Source organism: Cervus canadensis, chromosome 33 (assembly GCF_019320065.1).
Source record: "Cervus canadensis isolate Bull #8, Minnesota chromosome 33, ASM1932006v1, whole genome shotgun sequence".
Taxonomy (NCBI): Eukaryota; Metazoa; Chordata; class Mammalia; order Artiodactyla; family Cervidae; genus Cervus; species Cervus canadensis.
Genome location: NC_057418.1, coordinates 6485615 through 6506753, shown reverse-complemented (window position 1 = coordinate 6506753; position 21139 = coordinate 6485615). Strand labels below are relative to the sequence as shown.

At 41.3% G+C, this 21139-nt stretch overlaps 1 protein-coding gene and 1 pseudogene across 1 annotated transcript in view; both read left to right on the top strand.

Moving 5' to 3' along the window:
* Window positions 1-21139, top strand: part of STX7 (syntaxin 7) — a 54260-nt gene that overhangs the window by 10478 nt on the left and 22643 nt on the right. The gene's annotated exons all lie outside the window — the stretch shown is intronic.
* Window positions 11154-11266, top strand: LOC122434250 (annotated as a pseudogene).

Below are 21139 nucleotides of genomic sequence, written 5' to 3'. Positions count from 1 at the left end.
CTAATCCTATACCTGGATTATTCTGGTCATTTTGCAGTCAGTATTTTGGTCATCCAGACATACCTAAACTCTTTCAGGATATGTTAATCTACATAGTTGTATTTTTCAGCCTACTTCATTAAGGCTTCTCTCTTTACCAGAATACTGATGCACTGGAACATCTGAAATGTTTTCAGATGACCAGCTGTGTTTCTGTAATCATTAACTTCCCAACAGTTATTACTCTACCTGAAAGATTGAAGTGAGATATCAGTGTGTTTTGGAGTCAAAGGGGGTAAATTCGATTACAGATGATTCTCAAAAAGTGCTGCCATGTTCAGCAGTGTAAGGTAACTCATATTCCGACTTGGGGTAACTCTAGTTTTCCTTGGCTGTCCGTGGAGGAGCAAGGAAGGGAATGGCATGGAGGTCCCACCTTGCCCCCTGCAGAGTCCGTAGGATCGGTGCCCTGACGCTTGTTCCAGTTTGTCCCAGGGCGCCGGTGTTGGCTCCACCTTGCTCTTCTGGCTTCAGATCTGTTCTCGTAGTTAACTGCAAGGGCCTCTCCTTTTATGGCCCCCTCACTGCTGATTAGAAATAATGCTAGTCTGCCTCAGGCTACCTGTGGGAAGATAACATGAATTTATAATTTTAATTTGCATATGTGGAAATTCAGGACCTTTATCCAAGAAAGGAGGCCAGGAGGTCTTTTTCCACAGGATAGGATTGGTATCTTACGTTGGGAAAGCTAAATGGTGTCAGGAATTCTGGGAAGAAGATGGGAATGACTGTAATGCCCAGAGATTACAGAAGTGTGCACTTAGGATGAAGGATTCGTGGATTGGAATTGGTGTCTGAGCTTGAACCGGAAGGAAGGTAGAGTTAACTTCAGTTAGGTCACACTCCCTCAAGGCCACCCAGACGATGTGAGGTAAATTGGACCAGACTTGCATACTCATGGTGTGGTTGATAGCTAAATATGTGACGATATTGTGGTTTGGGGCAGTCTTGGGGTATGTGGGAGGCTGAAGAGAAGACCCGAAACTCTTGTTTTTAACAGCCTTGTGAAGAGCCGTTAGAGACGGGGCTGTTCAGCCCCGGGAAGGTACAGTCATCACCTTCAGACATTTGAAGCACTGTCTTGTCTGAAGCACAAGGGATTTACCCTGCTTGATCACAGAGGCCTCCACAGATGAACAGAACCATGGTAGTCAGTCTTCAGCTTGCGAAGGAGTAAGGACTTTTGAACAATCCTGGTTGCTTAGCGATAGAACTGTCTACCTCAGAAGCAGCGCAATTCTGAGCAGCATATGGTGGTAAGATATTTCTCAGGTCTGTTACTTGGAGTTTTAGATACCTGAATAATGGTTCAGACTGAGTGACTTTAAAATTTTGATATTAGGTCTTTATTCATTCAGCAAATAATTTATTGAGCACCAGCTGCTTGCTTGGCACTGTTTAAGACCCAGGGTATCCAGCAGTAAACAAGATCCAAAAGGTCCTGTTCTGTAGTTTCCAGTGTGAAGAGAAACGGATGGATTTTTATAAAAAAAAAATTAATGAGCAACTTAATTTCCCATGAAGAAAAAAAAAATAATGAGTGTGATATGGGCGCAGATGATTAGGGAGAAGCTGCCTTAGCTTAGAGAATCCTCTGAATGCAGAAGAGGAGGGGTTGGTAGGGAGAAGATGCTGGGGAAGAACAATTAGTTGGAAGCCACAGCTGGTAGTTTTAGAAAGCAGTCCAGAGCTTAGGGTGTTTGGAAAACAGGAAAAAAGAAAAATCCAGTGTGACTGATGCACAGCACTTGAGGCAAGAGGAGGCAGAACTGGGAGAGGAGGCCAGTCAGGTCACCCAGAGCCCTGGAGGCCACGTGAGGCCTTGTGGAGCTTAGATTTCATTCCAAGAGGCAGGGAGGAGACACAATCGGATCTGCGCTTTGAAAAGATTACTTTGGCTGCTGCTTAGAAAGTAGACTTCGAGGAACTAGAAGGAGGACGCCCTGGCCGTGGCAAGGTTTTGAAGAGAGAGATGTTGCCTGGCCCCAGAGTGGTAGCCAGGGCGGTGGAGGGAAGTACTGGATGTAGTGTGGAGGCACAGCCAGCAGGACTTGTAATGCTTGGGGTGCAGCGGGGGCGGGAGGGAGAGAGGAGACCTGCATGATGCCATGGCTTTTGCGTTGAGCAGCCAAGTGGATGGTGGTGAGTATGTCCTAAGATGGGAAGAACGAGGGTTCAGGAGATGGGGGAGAGTTTTGTTTTGGCCAAGTAAATTTTTGAAACGTCTTTTAAACCTCTAAGTGGAGATGTCAAACGTCTAGTTTAGGTATACGAGTTTGGAGACCAGAGTGGCATCAGAATACAAATGGTATTTGAAACTATAAATCTAAAATAATCACACAGAAGGGAGTAGAATTCAGAGGGCTGGAGCATTAAAAAACAATGTAGAAGTTGGGAAAGCAGGGGAAAAACAGCATAGTCAGGGAAGGAACGACCATTAAGGTAAGAAGAAAATCAATCTCTGCTGCAGTTCCAGAAATTAAAAAGTTTCAAGAATGGGTGAGGCATCATGTGTCTAATGTTGCCAAGACACTGAATAAGATGAAAGCAGAGAATTGAATCTGGCAAACTGGTGACTTTGAAAGAATAAATCCCTGGATATATTCCAGGGATGAAAAGCTGGTTCAGCCTCCGCAAATCAGACCATGTGATGCATACAATGCATTAACAAAATGAAGGATAAAAATCATATGATCATTTCAGTAAATAGAGAAAAAACATTTGACAGAATTTAACATCGATTTATTATAAAAACTCTCAACAAAGATGGGTATGGAGGGAACTTACTTTAACATAGTAACATCCATAGTAACAGGCCTGCAGCTAACATCATACTCAATGGTGAAAAGCTAAAAGCTTTTCCTCCAAGATTAGGAACAAGCATAAGGATACCCATTATTGCCACTTTGATTCAAAAGTATTGGAAGTCCTGGACAGAGCATTAGGCAAGAAAAATAAATAGAAGGCATCCAAATTGGAAAGGAAGAAGTAAAACTCACTATTTGTGGATGACATGATATGTATATATAGAAAACCCTTTAGACTCCATCAAAAAACTAGTATAACTAGTAAAATATAGAACTAATATAAACAAATTTAGTGATGTTGCAGGTTACAAACTCAATACTACTCAAAATCCATTGTGTTTCTATACACTGAAAACAAACTATCAGAAAGAGAAATTAAGAAAATCCCATTTACAATTGTATCAGAAAGCAATAAATTTAACCAGGGATATATATTGCAAAATACCAGACATTAAGAAAAGAAATTGAAGGAGACACAAGTAAATGGAAAGATATTCCATGCTTATGGATCAGAAGAATTAATATTATGTCCATATTACCCACTGTAATCTACAAATTCAGTGTAATCACTATCAAAATTGCAATGGTATTTTTCATAGAATAAACAATCTTAACATTTATGGAATTGCAAAACATCCTGAATAACCGAAACAATCTTGGGGAAAAAAAAAGCTGGAGTAATCATGCTCTCTGATTTTAAAATATTACAGAACTATAGCAATTAAAACAGTATGGTATTGGCATTAAAAACAAACACATAGGTCAATGAAAAAGAATGGAGGGTCCAGAAATAAACCCATGTATATATTATCAATTAATTTACAATAAAGCCAAAAATATACAGTAGAAAAAGGAGTCTCTTCAATAAACTGTGTTGGGAAAACTGGACAGACACATGGAAAAGAATGAAACAGCACTGCTATCTTACACTAATACACAAAAATTAACTCAGAATGGTGTAGACTTGAACATAAGGCCTGAACTATACAACTCCTAGAAGAAAACATAGGTGGTGAGCTCCTTCATATAGGTCTCGGCAATGATTTTTTAAATTTGACAGCAAAAGTGAAACCTACAAAAGCAAACACAAGTGGGACTACATCAAACTAAACCACATAGCAAAGGAAACCAAAAAGATAAGAAATAACAGGTGTTGGTGAGCATGTGGAGAAAAGGGAACCCTTATTCACTGTGGGAATGTAAATTGGTGCAACCACTGTGGAAAACTGTATTGGAGGTTCCTCAAAAAAAAATGAAAAGTAAAACTACCATTGTGCAGTTGTGTTAGTCACTCAGCCATATCCAACTCTTTGCGACCCCATGGACTGTAGCCTGCCAGGCTCCTCTGTCCATGGGATTCTCCAGGCAAGAATACTGGAATGGGTTGCCATTTCCTCCTCCACGGGATCTTCCCCCCCCAGAGATCAAACCCCAGCCTCCCGTATTGCAGGCAGATTCTTTAGTGCTTGATCCACCAGGGATTCCCGTATGATCCAGCAGTTCTGCATCTGGATTTTTATCCAAAGAAAACAGAAATGCTAGCTTGAAAGTGTATCTCACTCCCACGTTCATTACAGCTTTACTTACAATAGCCAAGATATGGAAGCAACCTGTGTCCATCGATGGCTGAATGGATAAAGATGATGTGGTGGATAGATAGATATACACAGTGGGATATTATTCAGCCATTAAAAACCCCCAAAATCTTGCCATTTGTGACCACATGGATAGACCTCAAGTGCACTGTTTTAAGTCAGAGAAGGGGGCAATTACTGTATGATCTTTCTTGTATGTGAAATCTAAAAAAGAAAAGAAACTCAAACCAAAAAACCCCTAAACTTCTGCGTATGGAGAACAGATTGGTGGTTGTCATGGGTGAGGGGTGGGAGGGTTAAAAGATAAAAAAAAATGTATATATATTTTTTTAACTAAAAAGAAGATGGTTCACAGATTTGGAAAACTCAAAGAAGAAGAAAGAAATGTGGTGTCCTGTGCATGTTCCAAACGTAGATGGAGAAAAGGAGGCAGAAGAACTGACCTACCTGTTCCACTTAAAGGGACTTCCCAGCACCCTCTCACCTCTGTGTATATTACTGACCAGAGTTTAGAGTCACATGGCTACTGCCAGGAAGGCCGAAAGCATCTTTTAGCTGGATTGCAGTGTGCTCACTAAAAATGGGGATTGCTCCATTTGAGAGAGAAGGGAGAAATCAATTATTTAGGAGGCAACTAGTAGATTCTACCACAGAAATACAAAGATGATCAAAGAATAGGTGCATTTTTTTCCCGCTACACAAAGGAGATTCTGGTGAGAGTGTACTTGTGAAAGAATTGTCTTTGCAGGTGAGAGGCTATGGGGAATGGACCACTGGTAAGTGGTTTGCTTTTTTATCCACTGTACAGATTTGTTACAAAGTGTGGTGTGGACTCGGAATTTGATGGGTAAAGATGGAAAGTTTCTGAGTTCTGAACAAAATAGGAAGCACAGGCATCAGATAGATAGTGGGAGAGAAAGCTGTTAGAAGTTTAGAGAAAGAAGAGAAAGTAAACTACTTGAAGTTTTAACAGTTGAGAGAATGGGTGTACCAGGGAAGCAGAGGAAGGTTGTCTTTTTTAAATTCTGAGATTAAATGTTTAAGTGATGGGAAGTTTAGATTTAGGTAGAGCAAGTTACTGCTAAAAATCTAACCTACCATCAAGTGTGCATTACTGATAAGGGCTCTGCAGAAATCACATGGAAGTGAAAGGGAGAAGTGTGAAATTTCAGTTCACTTTTTTCCCCATCTGGTAATGCTAATAATATTGAATGTGATTGAATAAGATGATACTTTGCACCACATTTGGGTGCTTCTCTTCACACTACATTTGCATCTTTTGAATTTGTGTCAGTACAAATTATCTAATTTTACAGAAGAAACCAAAAGAGAAGATGCTGTAAGTAAGGAAATAACCTCATATTTAGAATATGTACATCTATTCAACTGAAGCTAAAGTCTTTCCTGAGTATTGCAGTGGGAAAATTTATTTTCATATTAGTTTTGATTAAGATCAATGAAAACATGTAAAATACTAAATTGTATGGTTTTATTTATACCAAAAAATAATATTGAGTTGTATGGTTTAATTTATGCCAAAAATAGCAGTCAAAAGACTTGATTCTTGGAGGAACCCCAAAATAGCATTAAGTAAAATTGGAATTTTGTGAGTTTTCAAAACAGTATTCTGGCAGTTCTGTTTTGCAAAATGTAGGATAGATGAAACAAAATGTTTTTAAACTTAAGTGGGTTTTTTTTTTCCTCCCTATTAAGCTACTTTTTATTACAAATAATCTCTAGTCTTATTGATTTGCTTTACTCATGATGTATTTAAACCACATTACAGTAATATAATTTATATTAAGCATAAAATATTTAAATGTTCTAAATATGTAAATGTAAAGTATATTGGAAATAAAATTATATTAAAATAATATCACTTTCTAAGTATATGTAGTAGATAGATATAGTAAACTAGAACTTTATTAGAGATTTCTCTGTGGAGCATTTAAAATGATTAAGAACCTGTTTTTATCCTAAGGGAGAAAGTGTCCTGTTGACTGTGAGTCAGCAAGGTGTTTATGCCCCACTTTGACAGTATTCTCTGTCGCTGGCCTTAACACGGAATTAAATCTTTCTTCGTGCAGTGTTCTAGGCAACCATTCCCAGTAGACTGAAGTTGACGTACAAATAAAACCTGTTGTTATCCAAAGACCAGAAGATCATAGTGCGTCAAAGACATGTTTAGATTTAGTTCTCAAACTGTAGATTTAGTTCTCAAGTTATTTTTTTTAAAGAGTACCATTTTCATTAGCAGTATGAGGAAAGGAGATATACACTCATTTAGCCTTTAACATCTGTATTTTGTTTGAGACATCCTACCTGTGACATCCAGGACAAGGATAAGCAAGTCTCTGTGGGTGGAAAAGGCTTGAGCCTACTATATGAGGTGAACCAGAAGAGGGTGTTTCACAGGGCCCCTCCATCCTGGTGCAAACACACACAGTTCAGAGAAGGACTCAGGACACATGGAACACACAGAAAGAATGCATGTTTTTGAAAGAAACAGATAAATACATTGACATTGTGTTGCATAATTAAAGACTTTTTTTAATTTTAAAAAATAGAAGTATTTTTTAAATACTTCTATTTAAAAATACACGTATTTAGAGAGAGTTGCATAGAAATTATTGGTGTAGCTCAGTGAATTATGTTACAATACCACACGTCAGGAAGTAGAACGTTGCCAGCCTCTTGTAGACCTTCTCATGCTTAAAGCCCATCCATACTGCCCAGAGATGACCAGCATCCTGACTTCTAATGCCACCGATTAACCTTCCTAGCTCTTAACTTTATCTAATGGAATCAAGTAATTCATGTTAAAGTTCTTCCTCCCGTCGGGTTTGTGCAGTTCGTCTCTGCTGTTGCAGGTAGCTGTCAGCCCTGTTTTCGTTACTGCATTCAGACATACTGTATCTAGTTTTTCTTTCTGCTGTTGCTGGACGTTTGGGGTGTTTCTGTGTTTGCTGTGTCTGGTTTTGTGTTTTTCCTTTCATGAACAACGCTGAGCACCCTTGTACACTGTTTCGTTTCGTGTGTGTGTGGGAATTGGGTTGCCATGTCACAGGATAACATGTATGTTCAGCTGTAGTAGATACAGCAAACCAGTTACCCCAGTAGTGGCCCCATCAGCCACTGTGTCAGCTTACCTTGCTGCAAATTCTTGCCGATATTTGACATCCGCAATCTTTTAAATTTTACCCATTTTAGCCACGGTTGTGTCCCATTGTGATTTATATTGCAGTTCCCTGATTAGAACCAGACTTTGCAGGATTTCGCTGAGTGGGGAAAATCAATGAGACAGTAGGAAAAGTTTCTACTTAGGCAAGCTCTGTGTGCGTGCATGCACATTTCCTGAAATCAGATCCAGAGAGCAGCGTGACCTGAGTAAGCTGTCTAGTCTTCCAGGGCATGATTTTCTTACGTATTTTTTCTGTGGCCTGGATTATGGTCTCTTCTAACTTTAACAGGCTATAAGTTTAACCAAGTGAAATTGGTTAAACCAAGTAAAAAGACAAAAGTCCTGAGAGCTCTTCTGTCATGTGTGAGATTATTCTCTTGGGTATTAAGAAACCAGTTGCCATATCTGGACCCTTCATGCATGCTTTTAAATTCCCATAATGGAAACAGTCATCCATAAGTTACAAGTGGAATTCCACTAAGAGCTATGTATTTCTAAATATTAAGAGGTGGGAGGATTGCAGTTACACGGGATTCTGGAGTGAATCATGTCAGAATTAACTAAGTTATGATTTGAAGGAAATTGATATGTAGAAATAACCACAGCTGACCATGAAACACATTTGTTGAGGTAAATGTTTACCATACATATATATTACCGTCAGTCTTACCAGTGTTAATAAGAATTCTGGCATTTGAGTATTGGTTTAAAGAATAATCTAAAAGAGGAAGTTGGAGAGTGGCTAAAGCTTGCCTTTGGAAAATGAACAAAAAAAAGATCCATTGGTAACTTTGTAAAATAGGAATGTGTATGTGTAGAAGTTTTCTGCTTTTTAGCAGAAAAAATATGTGCGATATGTCATATGTGTTCCAGAAGATTTGAGAAATCAGGACTTTGTAGGGGGGCATAAAATGTGTGAACTGAAGCCCATATTTTAAAGGTTAAGAGAAGGTGACTGAAAATTTGTGTTGAATCTTCATTGTTTTATTTTTTTAATCATATATCTCCTATAGATTAAAGCTGTTGATCCAACACAGATTTGTTTAGATTTGAAGTAAATATTATTGGTTTCTCTGTTGTGATTTCTTTCCTTGTTTATTGAGAAGGATCAGTGCCTGGCTCTTATTCTCAGAAGATCCGTAGGACTTTGAGATACAACATAAAAATCTCTAATAGTGTGAGCCCTTTTGTTTCTTTTGAGAATGAATGCAGTTCTTTTAACTAAAGTCTGGTGAAGGATACTCTTTTTGCATCTTAACACATGACTGAGAAAAAGGGAAACTGGTATCATCAACTTCTCCTTTTTGGTTGCCAGAGCAGACTTTTCTTTAAAAAGGATCACCAGTCCTGAGAAGTTAATGAATTGATTGAAATGGTGTATTTACCTAGGAAATGGAGGTGTTTTCCCAGGGTGATTGGTTGGTGGGTGTTGGTGGAAGGGAAGGCAGTTTATAGAAGGAAAGGAGTAGAAAACATGTTATCTCTCTCTCCCCCTCCCTCCCTTCCTTAAAATGTGATTTGTTATACCTGCATCTGATGTCACATGTCTGGAAATACCTGGTTGAATTTCTTTCCTCTTGAGGAGAAAAGCTTCAGTAGCTTTGAATTCACTGTTGTGATTTTCTTCACGCCTCAGGTGTTGACATGGAACACAAGTAGGTGTAAACATTAATGTCTTAATCCAAGGGAGTCTGAACAAAGAGCAGCCACCCTTTCTTCTCTCTGGTGATTTTGCCTACGTGACCAAACACGACTGTGGGTTACAACTGAATGTGGGTGAATGCTTTCTGTTTGTGTTAGGAACTAAAATTTATTTTATGAGCTAAAATAAAGATAGGGCTCCAGGGAGCTCTGTCCCTCACGGCCCCCGTATGTAAGCCATCTGTCCTGAACATGAACTTTCTTGGTCCCTTGGTCCCGACCTCAGTCCCTAGTTCTGTCTAGTCTTTCCTCCCCATTTGCAACCTAAATGTACATCCTGTTGGTCCCACCTGCCACATTTGTCCTTTCCCCTCTGCCTCTGCGGTCACCACGCAGGTCCCAGCTGCTGCTCTTTCTTCTCTGGGTGACAGCAGCCTCTGAATTGTGCCCCCAGCTTCCATTCCTGCCCGCCTGCAGTCTCTTCTCCATACTGTAGCCGAGGTGAAGGATGTCAGACCATGTCAGCCCACCATGCCCCACCAAAGCCCCCACGTCTGATCCTGCCCTCGCTCTCCGGCGCCTACCACTCTCCCCCTTGTAGATTTCAGCCACAGTAGCTGCCTTTCCCCTGATTGAACAGTTGAGCTGCTTCTTAACTCAGAGGAATTGCACTTGCTTTTCCTCTGCCTCAGACATTTTTTCAAATCTTCGCACAGTTGGCTTCTCTTTGGTGTTCAGGTCTTAGCCCAAAGGTTGTGTCATTACATATATCTTCCCTGACCTATTGTTGCGCTTCCTCCACTCATTCATTCTCATTAAACAGTTTTGTTTCTGTGATGCCTTTTTCATCAGCAAGTCTGTTGTTCAGTCAGTCATGTCTGACTCTCTGCGACCCTATGGATGGCAGCATACCAGGCTTCCCTGTCCATCACCAACTCCTGGAGCTCACTCAAACTCATGTCCATTGAATCAGTGATGCCATCCAACCATCTCATCTTCTGTCATCCCCTTATCCACCTGCCTTCAGTCTTTCCCAGCATCAGGGTCTTTTCCAGTGAGTCAGTTCTTCGCATCAGGTGGCCAGAGTATTGGAGTTTCAGCTTCAGCATCAGTCCTTCCAGTGAATATTCAGGACTGATTTCTTTTAGGATGGACTGGTTGGATCTCCTTACAGTCCAAGGAACTCTCAAGAGTCTTCTCCAACACCACAGTTCAAAAGCATCAATTCTTCAGCACTCAGCCATCTTTATGGTCCAACACTCTTCAATTTGATTGGTGTATTAAACTACTATAATTGTCCACTTATTTTCTGCATTCTGTACTGGAATGCCAGCTTGTAAAGAGAAAGGACTCCATGTGCCCTGTTCATAGCTCCATCTGTCCTATAAGAACAAATGAATAGTCTCAAGTAGGTTACCCTTTATCTATATAAGTATGCATGTCATGTACTAGCCATTATAAATGTTTATTTCTTTTCTTACCTTTCACCTTATGGCAGGAATCTCTTCTCACTTATTTGGTAATGAGGTGCTGGCTTGTGAATTCTTCTGTATTTCATCTTTATGGTTTTCTTCTAGGTGCCAACATTTTTTCCTTTGCTACCAGAGTCTCTAATCTCTTCTGTGGCAGGGGATCATAGTTTTATGCAGAATTATATCCCTCAAGAGCTTTGCATACAGAGGCTATTAAGAATCCATTGAATGACAAAGGATAGAACAGAAAGGCGAGAATAGAAAACTTCAAAGAAGAGAATGTTATGATTTTAAGATGTGACCCTGGAGGGAAGGAACACAGTTTGATAAGATGGGAAGCGCTCAGCAATCCTGACTACAAGGCTACAATGTAAAATCAACTGAATGAGGAGAAAACAAGTTTTATAAAGAAATCTTAGTGCTCACTTTGGCAGCACATATATTAATATTAAAAATGGAATGATACGGGGGAGATTAGCAGGGCGCCTGTGCAAGGATGGCATGGGTGGAAAAAAGGTATCTTAGAAATCTTAAAGGAAAGCACAGTACCTTTCTATGAGCCTGATTCTGGGGCGGGGTGGGGGGTGGGGAACCAGTTGTTGAATGTGAATAATGGAAATGGAGAGGGGAATGATAGGGTACAGAAATCACTCTATGATGCATGGATCCATGCAGCATTTGGGAATACTAGGAACATTTCATCTAGAGGGGCATTGGATTGCTGCTTCAGATAGTTGAAGGAATGTCAAGAGGAACCAGAGATCAAATTGCCAACATCCGTTTGATCATGGAAAATGCAAGAGAGTTCCAGAAAAACATCTACTTCTGCTTTATTACACCAAAGCCTTTGACTGTGTGGATCACAACAACTATGGAAAATTCTTCAAGAGATGGGAATACCAGACCACCTGACCTGCCTCCTGGGAAATCTATATGCAGGTCAAGAAGCAACAGTTAGAACTGGACATGGAACAACAGACTGGTTCCAAATAGGAAAAGGAGTACGTCAAGGCTGTATATTATCACCCTGCTTATTTAACTTATATGCAGTACATCATGCGAAATGGCAGGCTGGTTGAAGCACAAGCCGGAATCAAGATTGCCAGGAGAAATATCAATAACCTCAGATATGCAGATGACATCACCCTTACGGCAGAAAGCGAAGAACTAAAAAGCCTCTTGATGAAAGTCAAAGAAGATAGTTAAAAAGTTGTCTTAAAGCTCAACATTCAGAAAACTAAGATCATGGCATCTGGTCCCATCACTTCATGGCAGATAGATGGGGAAACAATGGAAACAGTGACAGACTTTATCTTTTTGGGCTCCAGAATCACTGCAGATGGTGACTGCAGCCATGAAATTACGACGCTTGCTCCTTGGAAGAAAAGCTATGACCAACCTATAGAACACTTAAAAAACAGAGACATTACTTTGCCAACAAAGGTCCATCTAGTCAAGTCTATGGTTTTTCCAATAGTCATGTATGGATGTGAAAGTTGGACTATGAAGAAAGCTGAGTGCCAAAGAATTGATGCTTTTGAATGTGGTATTGGAGAAGACTCTTGAGAGTCCCTTGGACTGCAAGGAGATCCAACCAGTCCATCCTAAAGGAAATCAGTCCTGAATATTCATTGGAAGGACTGATGCTGATGCTAAAGCTCCAATACTTTGGCCACCTGATGTGAAGAACTGATTGATTAGAAAAGATCCTGATACTGGAAACAATTGAAGGCGGGACGAGAAGGGGATGACAGAGGATGAGATGGTTGAATGGCATCACCGACTCTCTGGACATGAGTTTGAGCAAGCTCTGGGAGTTGGTGAAGAACAGGGAAGCCTGGCATGCTGCCATCCATGAGGTCGCAAAGAATCGGTCACGACTAAGTGACTGGACTTGACTGAACTGTCACATGGAAGAGGATCTCCTTTCCTTTTGTTTGATATTAAGGAGAGTAATTGAGAGTTGAGTAGAAGAAATTGCAGCGATTATGAGTGGTCCTTCCGGCACGGTTTCCTGAGGCTGCTGTGGACTGGTACAAGTTACTCATTCATCGAGGTGTCTGAGCGTACTTCAAAGATACTCGACAAGTATCATAGTTTATTCTTTTTTTTTACCTTCCTCTCTTGTTAGCTCTGTCAATTCCTTGTTATGGACTGAATTGTGTTCCCCTATTCATTTGTTGAAGTCCTTATCCGCCGTGTGACTGAATTTGAAGATAGGGCCTTTGGAAAGGTAATTAAGGTTAAAATAGGTCCTAAGAGCGGTGTCCTAATCCAGCGTGACTGGTGTCCACATGAGAAGGGGAGAAACACCAGGGCTGCCCAGGCCTCCAGGAGTAGAGGACACGGCAGGAAGAAGGCCATGTGCAAGCCGGGGAGAAGCCTCAGGAAAAGCCAGCCCCCTGCCACCTTGACCTTAGGCTTCTAGCCTCCATCCCGAACTGTGAGAAAATAAAATTCTGTTGTTTCAGCCACCAGTCCATGGTATTTTGTTATGGCAGCCTTCGCAAACTAAACACAGCCCTGCATTCCTTGGCATGTTGCACTGGGATTTAAAGTGCCAGGAAACCCCGATAATGCTGACGTTGGCTTTTGAATCCCAAGATTCTACACTTTGTTGTAATATATTGTATTTCAAAAGTAATGTGGGTTAGTGTGCTTTAGGCAGGTATTGATATAGTATGAAAGAAGAGATATTTATATTAACTTCTTTGATTTTTATGAAAAACTCAAGATTCTGAAAGATGTTTTCATTTACTGAATAGCACATTAGGAAGAGTAATTCATGGATAATATAGAAATACCTTTATTAAATAGTCCTTTGTTGTAAGATTTCTTCCCTTTGAAGTGATTACTGATAATGACCATAATGATAAGCCAAGGCTGACAGTATGACATTAGTTGATTTTTCAGCTCTTACCTAGCAAAATCCCTAACTCGGGCTTTTACTGTGGGTAGAACCAGGCTTTTGAGCATGTAAATAAATGGAACTTGGATACACAGCTAAGAGAATGCTCTCATTTAGGTATCATTACACTAGGTATTTTCTCTATATAGAACTCGGAAGGATTCATTTGTAAAAACAGCATGAGTGATAAGTTCCCCCACTGTTAAACTTACAATCTTTGGATAAAGTCTCCATGAGCAGAGGTTTGGTAAGTGCTATATGGCACCGTCATATACTAGAGGACGCACAGTATTGGGCTCAGCTAGAGTTTTGGATTTGTCAAGCGGTTGAGATGAGTGGAGGGAGGGACTCGGGGACACGAGCAGGGAGTGAAGATGATGATGTTTAGGCTGGCTGTGGAGTGCAAGTTGGGTCAGGAGGCCAGTGAACCTGGGGGTAGGGGGAGGTTGTGTGAGGGAAGGTGGCAAAGAGGCAGGACCGAAGGGTTCTAGGTCCTGGCAGTTGACAGAGGCTTGTTGGGATCTGGGTACCAGTCAGAGAGCGAGACATACAGGAGGTGGTGATTTGTAAGTCGTGTCTATGAAACTAAGGTTATGGAAGAGTTAATGGTTGTTGGTAATAAGGCATTCGGTTAGATCTTGGAGTGTGTGATTTTGAGAGGATGGAGGATAAGCTCATTTTGAAAGAAGCGTACAAAGAACTGGGACTTCCCTTGTGGCTCAGCTGGTAAAGAATCTGCCTGCAATGTGGGAGACCTGGGTTTGATCCCTGGGTTGGGAAGATCTCCTGGAGAAGGGAAAGGCTACTCACCCCAGTATTCTGGCCTGGAGAATTCCATGGACTGTATAGTCCACGGGGTTGCAAAGAATCGGACATGACTGAGATACTTTCACTTTCGTACGAAGAACTGAGGCCAGGATTGTTCAGTTGCTCAGTCATGTCTGACTCTTTGCGACCCCATGGGCTGCAGCCTGCCAGGCCAGGGTGGTGGGTGGGTTATCAGCATGGGTATTGAGATCACCAGGAGCTGAGAGAGAGTAGTCAGAGTGGCAGTGAGTCTGTAGCTAAAACCATCAGAAAGTTGAGAATGTGACCTGAACAACCCAGAATGACGCCCACTTTCCTGGGGCTCCTGCTTTCTGTGCCTCTAACCTGACCTGTCATTTTTTCTTCATTGCAGAAAAGAATTCTAAATTCTTTTTCTTCCCCAAGTTCCTCTAGTTCTGCTTCATTGGTGCCTATTATCTGGCCCTCTCGCCTAGGAGCTATTTTGTGATCTTCCTTTAAAACTGCAATTGCTTCACTGAGTTAAAAAAAAAAAATCAGTGCTATTTTGGGTTATAATTGTCACCTTATCCACTTCTGTGGTTACATTTTTTTTCCTGCTGTCTTCTTCATAGGGAGTTTTGCTGTTCTTTTCCACAGTTTTTTATAGTCCTCTGCATGGCTGCTCTATCTGTTCTTTCTGTTGTTATTCAGTGGAGTGAGTTTGCTTTTCCTGGCTGTGAAGGGAGAGGCAGGAACCCAGACTTGACTCCAGGGCCCCTTCTCTCTGTACTGCCCTGAGGCCCTGTTTTTCCTGCTGCCTCTCAGAACCTCGCCTGGTGTAGGAGGGTTTTCCTCTCCAATCGTGGTGTCCCCCATCACTCCATCGACTCCCCAGTGTTCCGCTGCTTCTTTCTAAGGTGCCCCTTTCCTCTTAGAGAGAGGTGACGCTTTCAGAGATGGGTGGCCTGGTGGCCCAAGGGTGGTCCCAGCCTCCTGTTTCTACCTCCCCAGCAGAGTGCCACCCCGTTCCTTCTCAGCCCTGCTCCTGGACCCCCCACCTTGGGGTGCAGTCCTTGTCTTCTGCTGGTGACATTTGGGAGCTCTGCCTCCCCTGTTCTCATCTGCAACACCCCCTCACTCCCTATCCACACACATGGCTTCTCACCCAGGATCTGCTCTTTTCTGTTCCTTTTGGCCACATGTACCTATTTTTGAGAATTTATATGTTGTCTTAGTTTCTCTGAAAATATAACTTGTGTAGGTTTTCTTCCCCCACCCGCACTCTGTTCTTTATGGCCTGGGGAGAGAAGAGGCAATAACATGAGTAGCAGGGTGTTGCAACTGAAACTCATCAGGAATTCAGGCTTCCCCGCTGGCAAGCCCCCACTGTGTTAGCTGAGTACACAGACCACCCTCTCAAGGGGCCGCGTCCTGCTCTGGGCCTCTGTTAACTCCTGATTCTAGACTCCCCCCAAGCAGGTCAGCTGGGCAGGCCCACCGTGACAAAATGTTAGATCTGAACATCTTTGCTAAGTCAGAGCTTGCAATGTTCTGGCCACCTTCGAATTCCAAAGTACTGTTCACATACAGTTTGCAGATGACTTGCACTTTTGTACTTTGTTCATTTTTAAGACCCATGACTTGAGATTTAACTTTTTGTTAGCCTGCAGGAGCTTGAAAGTGCCCGAAATTGCGACTTTGTTACACTGTGTGCCTTTCTTGAAATATCTGGGAAGAAAAGCAATGAGGAATTTAAATGTGTTCCTGTCGGGGAGACTGCTTGGTGGAAGCAGGACTTGCCTGGGGGTGTTGGAGTCTCAGGAGGGAGAGCACAGTAAAGCAGAGGCCTTGGCCCCGGCCACACAGGCGTTCACCTTCAGCGTCTCAGCTCAAGGCTCGTTCTTTAGAAGATCCTTCATTGTCCTCCCCGCCCTGCACATCAGTTCTTTCACTCATGAAGACGATAAGCTCCCTGTTCAGGTCACAAGACAACATATTGGGGGAAAAGCCCATAATTATTTCAGTAGTTTTCTTTCAGATTTTCTAAGGAGTTTTTCTACTTGCCATGTGCTTTTTAGAATTACAGAATACTTTTCTTGGTTTTTCCTGGTATACGAAAATAAACGTAGGTCACTTGATTTTTTTTTTTTTTCCTCTTCAAACCTTTTTGTGTTCAGACCTACTTTCAACCAGCTGATACAGGTATTTTCTCATGGTACATTATCTTATGCACCTTGTACCGTGTAATGATTAGCCCAACCTACTGATTCTAACTCTGATTATCGTAAAGTTACCAGTAATAGCATCTTGTGTTCTTTTACTAGGTTGGTACAAAAGTAATGCGGTTTCAGACTGTGAATTTTAAATCGTTATGTGTTCAGTTCAGTCACTTAGTCATGTCCGACTCTTTGTGACCCCACAGACTGCAGCACGCCAGTCTTCCCTGGTCATCACCAACTCCCGAAGCTTACTCAAACTCACGTCCATTGATTTGGTGATGCCATCCAACCATCTCACCCTCTGTCATCCCCTTCTCCTCCCACCTTCAATCTTTCCCAGCATCAGGGTCTTTTCCAGTGAGACAGTTCTTTCCATCAGGTGGCCAAAGTGTTAAGAGTTTCAGCCTCAGCATCAGTCCTTCCAATGAAAATTCAGGACTGATTTCCTTTAGGATTGACTGGTTGGATCTCCTTGCAGTTATAACTATGCTCAAACACATCTGTATTAATCAGAATAGGAACCATTACAATCAACCCCTTCTTGCTTATTTGAGAAATAAGTTTGTATATTCCTGTAGCATAAAAATTCATGCTTCAGGATTCAGCAAACTCTTGGAAAGCATTTTCTGCATCCTGCTGGTTGTGAAAGCATTTTCCCTGCAAAAAGTTGTTGAGATGCCTGAAGAATTGGTAGTCGGTTGATGAGAGAGGTCAGGTGAATGTGGCGGATGAGGCAAAACCTCGTAGCCCAATTTGTTCAACTTTTAAAGTGTTGGTTGTGCAATGTGTGGTCGGACATTGTTGTGGAGAAGAATTGGGCCCTTTCTGTGGACCAGTACTGGCTGAAGGCGTTGCATTTTTCGGTGCATCTCATCGATTTGCTGAGAACACTTCTCAGAGGTAATAGTTTCACCGGGATTCAGAAAGCTGTAGTGGGTCAGCCAGGAAGCAGACCACCAAACAATGACCATGACTTTTTTGGTGCAAGTTTGGCTTTGGGACGTTTTTTGTAGCTTCTTCTCGGCCCAGCTACTTAGCTGGTCATCGCTGGCTGTTGTGTAAAATCCATTTTTTGCCACACCTCACGATCAGATTGAGAAATGGTTCGTTGTTGTTGAGTAAGAGAAGACAGCACTTCAAAATGATGATTTCTTTGATTTGCAATCAGCTTATGAGGAACCCACGTAGAGAGCTTTTTCACTTTTTCAGTTTGCTTTGAATGCCGAGTGACTGTAGAATGTAGATGCTGAGTTCTTCTGCAACTTCTCATGTAGTTCTAAGAGCATCACCTTTGATGGTTGCTCTTAATTGGTCACTGTCAACTTCTGATGGCTGGCCACTGTGTTCATCTTCAAGGCTTTCGTCTCCTTTGAGAAGCTTCCCGAACCACCACTGCACTGTATGTTCATTAGCAGTTCATGGGCCAGATTGTTGATGTTGCAAGTTGTCTCCACTGCATTACGACCCATTTTGAACTTGAATTAAAAAATTGCTTGAATTTGCTCTTAGACTTTGAGATGATTGAATGACATCACCAACTCAATGGACATGAGTTTGAGTAAACTCCAGGAGTTGGTGATGGACAGGGAGGCCTAGCATGCTGCAGTCCATGGGGGTCTCACAAAGAGTCATACACAACTGAGCTGAACTGAAAAATAAATATAAAGTAAACAGCAAGTAATGCATTAGCAAAAAAGCACAAAGCAATAAATGGCCATTAAAATAATATGTAACATAACCACATTTATTTAAGAATGTATTCCAATATCAAACAGCAAAGTTCACCAATGCAAAACCACAATTACTTCTGCACCAACCTAGTAGAAATCTATGCCATTCTGCAATGTTTTTACATATACCATCTTCTATAATATTGATGCTTAAAACCACCCTTTAAAATAGACGGTTTGACAGATGAGGAAAGCCTGGAGGCTAAAACAGTTTGTTTTTATTGAGAGTTTGTTTAATATTTAGGTGGGTTTTTTCCTATTAATAGTTCAGTTTCTCACTTGTGTGTAACTGCTAGACATGGTCACTGTCAGGCAATAGCTGACTTCCTTCCTAACTGGGGGTTATAACTACCTTGTCTTGATTTATATGTGTCATTATCTCTACAATTCTCATAACTTTATCAGAGTTTATTAGATTTCAACACCCTCCTACAGCATGTTTCATGTTAGTTAATATATGTTAATAAGAATATTCTTCTTCTTCATCTTGTTGTAAGAACATCACCTTCAATGATTGCTCCTAACTGGTCATTGTCAACTTCCGATGGCTGGCCATGTGCTCATCTGTGACTTCCAGAAGAAAAACATTAAGTCTCTTCATACTATTCTCTCTCATTTAGTAAGCTCTTTCTGTTTCCAGTACAAAGCCCTTAATGTACATTGCCCTGAGTTGAAGTTCATGATGACTGAGGAAGAGGTGATTTTCCCTCCACTTGACTGTGAGGCAGTTATAGCTTGGAGAGATGAGGTCAGTTGCCCAAGGTCAGCAGCCAGGAAGGAGTGAGGTCAGGTTTCCAAATCAAGCTGTCTGGCTCCCAGACTACTCACTGGTCAGTGTTAAACTTGACTTCCTCTGTGTGATGTGGGTGAGACTTGAGTCAGAATCTCTAAACCACTTGCCCACGTGTTTTTAACAACCGTTATTTTTTTCCGCGATTGACAGTTTCAACTGAGTTATTTTGGATTGAGCAACAGAGCTATTTTGTGCTGAAAGAGCAGGTGGTTGTATTCTGTTCTCCATTATTTGGAGACATTTCTTTGAAGGTGGTCTGTGTGTCTTTTAGGGCTGACTCGGGGTGTCCCCGAAACCTGGCTACTCTCACTGGTCACGTCCTCCCTGGTCCCCTGGGAACTCTGACAGGTGGAAACAGTACACAGTCTCTCATAGCAACTGCTGCCTACAGTTGTACGGACAGAAAAAAATAAAAATAAAAAACTTTGCTATGAAGCAGTTTTTTTCCTTAGGTCATCCGCTAGATGGCAGCAGACTCTTACGGAACACAGTGGGTGTTTGGTACAGAAAAGAATGAAGAGGCAGAAAGGGCACGGTTTGAGTTCTGTATAAATAATAATGAACTTTTCCTAAATGTGTGGGAAATGGTGTTCTCCTTGTGTTATGGAAAATGTAATATACTTTAATGTTACCTCTCTAGTAGTAGCAAATCGTTGTAGATTGTCAATAATGCAAAAATAATTTGTTCATTGTATTCTTGTAGTGGTGCATCTTGATTTAATCCTATCTCAGTGTATTAGGTGAGTTTTTCTTCAAGTAACTGTTTATGGTTATGGAAAGAATTAATTTCTTAATTTTCATTTTTCACAAGGGTTTTTTTTTTTCTTTCAAATTAGACATTTGCCAGTAAAAATGAATATGACTCCTTCAAAAATTCACAATGCCCCAGGCAAGGTAATGAAACAAAACCTACTAGACATGACTTGGAAGAAGCTAGGAATGATTATCAATTATTTTAGATCACTATCCTGTTTGTCACCTACCTAGAAACCTTTTTTGTCTCTCTGTCTCTAAGGCAGTTTTTTGTAAACGTTTTTGAACATGTCAACATGAGTAAGGCAGAAGATCACATGAGCCACCATCCTAAAACTAGGAGATAGTCAGAAACTGGAGAGTAATAAAATGGTAACGATACATCAGTTACTCTGCAAAAATGTTCATCCAGTAAAATGAAAAAGTAACCATAATTGTTTCTAAATCAATGTCAGAAGAGCAGCAGTTAAAAATAATAGCTGACACAAACCAGAGCCTTTAATGAATCGGTATCAATTTGTTGTTGTTCAGTCTCTCAAGTCATGTCCAACTTTTTGCGACCCGTGGGCTGTAGCTCGCCAGGTTTCCGTGTCCTTCACCATCTCCTGGAACTTGCTCAAACTCATGTCCATTGAGTCGGTGATGCCATCCAACCATCTTGTCCTCTGCTGTCCCCTTCTTCTGCTGCCTTGTATCTTTCCCAGCATCAAGGTCTTTTCTAATGAGTCAGCTGTTTGCATCAGGTGGCCAGAATATTGGAGTTTCAGCTTCAGCATCAGTTCTTCCAATGAATATTCAGGACTGATTTCCTTTAGGATTGACTGGTTTGATCTCCTTGCTGTCCAAGGGACTCTCAAGAGTCTTTTCCAACACCGCAGTTCAGAAGCAACAATTCTTCAGCACTTAACCTTCTTTATGGTCCAACTCTCACATCTGTACATGATTACTGGAAAAATCATAGCTTTGACTCTATGGACCTTTTGTTGGCAAAGTAATATCTCTGCTTTTTAATATGGTGTCCAGGTTTGTCATAGCTTTTCTTCCAAGGACCAAGCATCTTTTAATTTCATGGCTGCAGTCACCATCTGCAGTGATTTTGGAGCCCAAGAAGATGAAGTCTGTCACTGTTTCCTCTGTTTCCCCATCAATTTGCATGAAGTGATGGGACCAGATGCCATGACCTTAGTTTTTTGAATGTTGAGATTTAAGCTGGCTTTTTCACTCTCCTCTTTC